This window comes from Mus caroli, chromosome 12 (genome assembly GCF_900094665.2).
Source record: "Mus caroli chromosome 12, CAROLI_EIJ_v1.1, whole genome shotgun sequence".
Classification (NCBI taxonomy): domain Eukaryota; kingdom Metazoa; phylum Chordata; class Mammalia; order Rodentia; family Muridae; genus Mus; species Mus caroli.
Genome location: NC_034581.1, coordinates 82,800,086 through 82,807,369, shown reverse-complemented (window position 1 = coordinate 82,807,369; position 7,284 = coordinate 82,800,086). Strand labels below are relative to the sequence as shown.

The 7,284-nt window shown below is 43.8% G+C and overlaps 1 protein-coding gene across 5 annotated transcripts in view; it reads right to left on the bottom strand.

Moving 5' to 3' along the window:
* Adck1 (aarF domain containing kinase 1) overlaps positions 1–5,160 on the bottom strand; it is a 102,273-nt gene extending 97,113 nt beyond the window's left edge. For 2 of the 5 annotated variants that reach the window (XM_029484869.1, XM_029484868.1), the window contains exon 1: positions 4,700–4,837. The gene's annotated coding sequence lies outside the window, so the exon portion shown is untranslated. Of the gene's footprint in view, positions 1–4,699 lie in introns of all 5 variants that reach the window. The other 3 variants (XM_021178948.2, XM_021178949.1, XM_021178947.1) reach the window with 3 other exon arrangements.
* Between the last annotated feature and the right edge of the window lie 2,124 nt (positions 5,161–7,284).

Here is a 7,284-nt window from a genome sequence, read left to right as displayed (position 1 = left end):
CGACAAATCACCCTGATGTGAAACTATGAGTAAAATAAATTCCTCCTCATTTAGTTTATATCAAACAATATAACAATGAGAAAAAGAGCTATTACGATATAGCCTCTCATGGATTTAATATGAATGGCTCCATAGGCTCATATTTTTGAATAAGAGGTCCTTAGATAGTAGTGCCACTTGAGAGAGACCTTGGAGGTGTAGCCTTGTTGAAGGAAGTATGTCTTTGGAGGTGGACTCCGGATTTCAAATGCTTAAGCTAGGCCCAGTGTCTCTCTCTTCCTGCTACCTCCCAATCTGNATGTACAACTCTCAGCTACCTCTCCAGAACCATGTCTGCCTCCATGCTGCCATCTTCCTTCCATGATGAAAATGGACTGGACCTCTGAACTGCAAGCCAGTCCCAGTTAAATATTTTCCTTTATAAAAGTTGCCTTGGCCATGGCAGCATGGAACCATAAGATACAGTCATTCTTCTAAGACCTCAAGACTAAATCAGAGGTAAACACCATGACTCAACTATCAGAGTAATTCTCTCCCCCTGGTAGGTGCCTGGGTTGGTTGGTGGGTTGGTTGGTTGGTTGGTTGATCATCTGGTTGGTTGACTAATTTCAGACAGAGTCTATGCAGCCCTAGCTGGCCTGGATCTCACTAGGTAGACAAGGTTGGCCCCAAACTCACCACCACCTTCAGGCTCCCTGAATTGATTCATAATGTGGAAACTTAAGTCCAACTATTTCCTTCTGTGCTCTCAGCTATCCAAAGATCTCAGCTCACTCATGAAGAGTCTTAACAGATCTGCCTTCCAGATTTCCAAAGGACCTCTGGCCCTTCCTCCCTACCTTCTACTCACTCTATTCCAACTTGCTAGTTTCCACCATACCAAAAGGTACACACCCAGAGTAACTACTTGTAGCTTTGTATGCTACCTCACCTCTGAGGCAACTATTGTCAACTCTATTCTAACCCAAAACAACCAAAAGAGACATGCAAAGCAATGGGCCTGGCCAAATATGGTCCCCAGAAAGTCACATGCCAGACTGTAGACTAACACACCATAGGTCATCCAAAAACTTTACTAACTGAATTAATCAATAAATGGATCAACTATACCCCATGAGACCTGGTAGAACCAAGAAAAGCACAGTTTCTTTAGATGAATATACCTTGGGCCTCCAACTCAATAGCCATTGTGCTCCCATGACTCCCACACTGTCTCCCAACCTGCGCTCCTCTGAATCCCACCCTCCTGCTGTAGCATCCTCCACAGCAGCTCCTAATGGACTGCATGCACTCTGGTCTACCCTTGACACTAGCTCTGCATATATCAAAGGAACAGGGAGGCAACCCCATTTCCAAACAAATGTCCTCCATAATAAAAGTGGTGAGGATTGAAATCCATAAAAATCTCTCATATAAGAGCCCAACTGTGTCTACATAGATTGGAGTTGGAGTTTTCCGTAAGGTGTCAGAGCCTTCAACATGCAGATGAGCTGCTTCCCTCAGGGTATGTTAAAAGGCCTGTCATGTGTAAAATATGTCTGCCAATGAAAACTACCTTTCATTATTAAAGCTTCTGCTAATGAGTCTCCTGCCCTGTTCTGTTTCCTTGCCTTGCCTTTCACCTGAGTTACCTCTCATGAAGCCACACCTCTTACATGAGGTCTGAGCCTACCAAGAACCTAAAACCTCATCACTAGGTAATATTATTAGCAATAACTAATCTTTAGAGTCCCTCCACACACATGGGGTCTGGTGGCACACACCTTTAATCCCACCGCAGAGCACACTCACCTTGTTACTTATCCACACAGAACAGTAAGATGAGGTATCAAGTGTCATCCTCTCAGGTATAAATGAGGACACTGAGGCACTCAAGGCACAGAAAAGGTGAGAACTCAGGCCAGGGTGGCTCAGCTAGCAAAGTGGCAGGCAGGGAGTGATGTGGACAGGCTTTTTTTTTTTTAAAGATATATTTTAGCCTGTGTGTGCATGTGGCCATGTGTGTCTGTGCCTTTGTAAGTGTTATGTACTTCTGTTTTTGTCTTTGTGTTTGTATCTGGGTGTATCTGGGTATGTGTGCTTGTCTGTATGTGTGTGTGTGTGTATCTGTTTTTGTTATGTCTATGTGTGCCTGCATATATTTTTATATGTGACTGTATCTGTGCTTCTATGTCTGTGTATCTGTACCTGTGCTTGTGTCTGTATCTCTATGTGTGTTTGTGTATAAGTGTATGTGCATGTACACAGGTCCCCATGGAGGTCAGAAGGGGCTTATCAGATGCCCTAGGGCTAGAGTTACACTTGGGAGCCACCCAGTGTGGGTTCTAAGAACCAAACTCAAGACCCATGAATAAGCAACAAGTCTGAGCTCACATCCATAAGCCATCTCCCCAGCCCCATCTTCTCTCTCTTTTTTTTAATGACATCTCTTTTATAGGGATGGACCTCAAGTCACTAAGGTCCTTGCTACTGGCTTGAAGTAAATACAACTGCTGCAGACAGAAACTCTCATTTCTGACCTGCAACCAAGCCCCAAGAGAGCCAAGTCTGTGGAAGGCAGTGTCTGGAGCTCTGGAAATCAATAGCATGTCAAAGATCAAGCAATAGTCCTCACTAGAAATAACACATTTGAGCCCGAAGCAGTGCTATAGCTGCTTAATCATCAAATCAATGAGTGAACTCTGTCTCGGGGCCAGAGGAGACGCCCCAGTTCCTCATGAATCCATGTGTTCAGGAAGCTGGAGAAGTGGAAGTTGGTGATCAATTAAAAATGTCCATCTTGGGGGCTGGAGAGTTTGTTCAACATTTAAGAGCACACACGGCTGCTCACAACTGTCTGTAACTCCAGTTTCAAGAGATCAGACCTGCATGCAGACAATGCACATGAAATCAAAATAAATAAATCCTCTTTTAAAAGCCCATCTCAAGGATAGAACTAACGAAGAAACCAAGCACTTATGTAAACAGACTTCCCAACTACCATCTACTCCCTGCTCCTTCTCAGGTGACACCCTGAGAATGCAGGTCTGAAATTACATCCCCACTCACCCCCACCTCCACACCACCTCGGTGAAGAAGAGAACCCTGCTGAAGGAAGTCATTTAGGAAGAAAACTCTATTTGTCCCCAGCAGTGACCCTGGCTACCTTCCATTTCCTACAGAGATTATTGGGCAAATATACATTTTGTTTTTGTTTTTCTTTCTGGAACACTTTCCAAACCAGAAAAGACCCAAATATACTCTTGGAGAAAGCAGACATGATGAATCCATGCCCAGGAACATGGCCTGAGGAGGCTCCCAGTCTTCCCCATCCTACAGATAGGTAGCATTCAATGCAAGAGTGAGTTTTAACTACACTTCTTAGTGTGTAATGGCCAGAACTTGCTTGGATCAATAGTAATTAAACTAAGGAATCCCAGACCAATGCCAAGGTTTCTCAGCAGATAAAGAAGATAAATCTCCCCCAGGACAAGAGAAACCTTCTTCCACTCGGCTCATCTTAGGAAGGGGGACTAACAACTCAAGGGCAAGAGCAGCAGGCAGCAGGTAAGAGAAGTGAGTGATCTTCCAGAAGCGCTCAAATAAATAGCTCACATAACTTGCACAACTAGATTCTCAAGTACAGACCACTGGAGCTTCACTTTACAGACAAGGCAGTAGAAGAAATTGCCCAAAGGAGCCAAGGAAACAAATGCTAGAGTCCAGGTGTGTCTGTGCCGCCAACAGAGTGCATATGAACAAGGAATTGGCTGGAGTGGCCAGTGGTTCTCTGTCTCGGACTTTGAGTCCTAGGTAACCCAGGGTGTGTCCTACTGGGAGACAAGACAGGGATGGATGGCTATACCAAGCACTCTAGCCATTCACCAGACCAGTCTCTGACAAAAAGGGGACTGAGAGGGTATGTTTGGAAAGAAATAAAATGTAATAAATTCTCTCAGAATTTAAAATCTCACACCATAAGGCCCGTTGAGTATCAGCCAAATATCATAGTAAAATAAGCAAGAATATAATCCAGGATAAAAAGGACCCAGGTGGAAAAACTACATGGATATATGTACATAAAGTAATGGGGTTGGTTGCAGTGTATAAAGCAGGTGCCATGAGTGCTACAACTACAATATCGAAGCTAGCCACAGGGACACAACCACCCACCCACACACACCATAACCCAGTGTGACAAATCGATATGGACTTTTCCTTATAAAATAGCATTCAAACTTAGAGTCCCCAGGGTAGCGACATGGCATCTCCTGGATTATGTTGGATATGCCGATCCCAGAGTTCAAATATCACACTAAAATCAGAAGTTTAAAGGGAGAGTGGGCTGAATTCTGTGTAGTAACAAGCCCTCCACATCACTCTGCTGCACACTACATACACACAGCCTGTGAACCAGTGACAAGAAGACGCTTAAAGAAAAATTGTCACAGGACAAAATCCAATTCCTAGCAATTTCCCAACTATTTCTTGAGCGCCAACTAAGCGCCAACTAAGCTTCTCACTTTCGTGGCAAGTAAATGTGAACGAAGTCTGGGACAGCTGTACTAAGAGAGTCTTCTCTCCGCACATCTGCTGGAAGCACTGGAAGTCTCCAAGGTACCGGGGAGTTAAGGAGACTGGAGCCTGTAGCAAGCCTAGGTGACCTGACTTCTGGGGAGGCCCCTGCTCTTCACCACTCCATGCTCACCGCCCCAGCTACCTCTGCGTGGGAGCCCACAAGGTCACCGATGTATGAAGGCTGCCGGCGGGGCCACTCGTAGCCCCTCTCCACCTTTGCCTACTCCAGGGCACGCAAGGTTGAGCCACCCAAGTGGCCAGTCCACGCTAAGGACCTCTAGGGCACGGAGCGAGAGAATCTCAGCCAAGTGGGCGGGGCACTGCGAGTCACCTGAACCACGTGGTTTCGCCGGCTAGGGTGACAGGGTCACAGGCTCCAGTTTCCTCCCAGCTTCGTCTGGGCAGCAGAGCCTGAGCTCAAACGTCGCGGAGCACAACTGCACCGGACCCACCGCTCTCCACGTCCCGCACGATCTGGCAGCGGGGTTGGCCAGGGCTCTGTGCGCGGGTGCTACTCACCGAAGGGTAGGGAAGCTGCCCCGCGCAGCCCGGAACCCAAATCCCAGGAAACGTGCTTTCGCCACTAGAGCGCCTACAGAAGCCGGTGCCGCGAGGCCTGCCGGGATTTGTAGTTCTTTTCTGTTCCTTAGTCACAGACACCTACTAGAGGCCACAGCTGTGGTCCCTGAGCCAGAGGAAAACCTTTCCTTGTCTAAGATACCCACAAAGAATCATACTGAGAATAATTTTAGGAGTCAAAGTATAGATCCATGTTTAATGGATGATGTAATTCTGGATCTGTAGATTTTAAGTAGGCATTAGATTCTAATTAGAATTCTAATGAGTGAGTCAGCTATTCCTGTTGAAACGAAGACCTTGAGAGAAATGAAATGAAACCTTGTTTCAGTGGAGAATTGTAGGAGAGGTTAAATATTTCTGTGAAAATTGACATTATTATACGGAAGCAGAGCGAAGTCTCTTGTTGACAAAATGCCTATAATCACTATTCGTCTGAAGTGCTTTGCTGCTAGTGGAGTTTGATTGTTATGGTGGTGGATTTTCCAAGACCAACACGCCTTTGTTGATACCTCTTAAGCTGTCACTAGAAGAATGGGGCACCAAGCCAACTAATGACAGCTATGGATTATTTGCTGTTGCAATACACAGTGGCCTTACTATTAGTAGTGGGCACTAACTCTACTGCATCTGTTAAAGTCACTGACCTTAACAGTCTAGAACTCGATAAGGGGAAGTTTGTGGTTGACCAGATGTGTAAAATAGGTAAGCCAGAGCCACTGAATGAGGAGGAAGCAAGGGGGTGGCTGAAAATTATGACAATGAAGTATCAATTAGATTTGGTGGAAAAGGCCAGCCAAGTAAGGTTTTGAACAACAACAAACAAAAAATGTAGAAGGTATTGGACTTGTTGGAGGACAAAAGAGCAAAGCAGATTATGAGCTGCCCAACAAAGCATCTAATCCTGAATGGTTGGGACACCATTCACTGACAATAGAAATTCTGAAACTAATGATAATAATGGGACCCACAAATCTGACAGGAATGAAGACTCCAGTGACCAAACATGCGTTAACATAAATGGACTTGAGAATGAAATTTCCTATGTAGTGCAAAACTTAAAGGAGTATGAGGGCAAGTGGTTGCTTTTTGATGATTCTAAAGTAAAAGTTACATAAGAGAAAGACTTTCTGAATTCTCTTTGCCCTTCTACATCTCCTACATCAACTTCCTACTTGCTATGCTATAAAAAATTATAGTGAGAATATTTTCCTTGTAACTATTAAACAGCCCTGGGCAGATGTTGGTAAAGTTGATTACATTGAAGGGTCTTTAGTTTATCTTTTGAAGCTATTGGATATTATTGGTCTCTCGAGGCTTTTACATACTTTTTACATATTTTTTAAATACTGAAAACGATGTTAACTTTTAGAATCATTTTCCTTAGTACAGACTAGTGATGGATAAGCTGGGAACCAACTTGTGTAGATTCTAAATGATCCAAAATGGAAGCTTGAAACAGTTAACACTTTTGGATTTACATGATCTTTTGTGTTTGCTTTTTAAAATAAAGTGCTTGTATTTGTATTCTCCATATTTTCGAGTAATTATCTACATGATGGTTATTGGTCTGGCTTTTCACCCAAGAAACCATTTCATTCAGTATATTTAGTGTTATAATAGCCAAGAAGCCAAATCTTTGGGCTGTGTTAGAGGCACAAAGGCTAGAATATGTATATTCACAATAGTGTATATTTTGTGCCTTGAATAACTTTGGAAAGTGTCTCAGAAAACCTGGCAATCCCCTCTATCTTCATAAGAATTTTATATGTATTTATGAAGATGTCTCTGTACTCTAGTCAATATTTTTTGGCATGACTAATTTGTATCTCTTCATACTCATTCTGCAGGATCTGTACATAGTACACCAACTTAGCAGTGTGACCTTTAAGTTATTTAAAAACAAACAAACAAACAAAGCTGAAAGTCAAAAAATGAAACTGTTTAACAACAGCAGCAGAGAGAGAGAGAGAGAGAGAGAGAGAGAGAGAGAGAGAGAGAGAGAGAGAGAGGAAGAGATAGAGAGAGATAGAGAGATGGCTCAGCAGTTAAGAACACTGTTCTTCCAGACTTCCTGAGTTCAATTTACAGTAACCACAAGGTGGTTCATATCCATCTGTAATGGGATTGGATGCGCCCTTCTGGGGTATA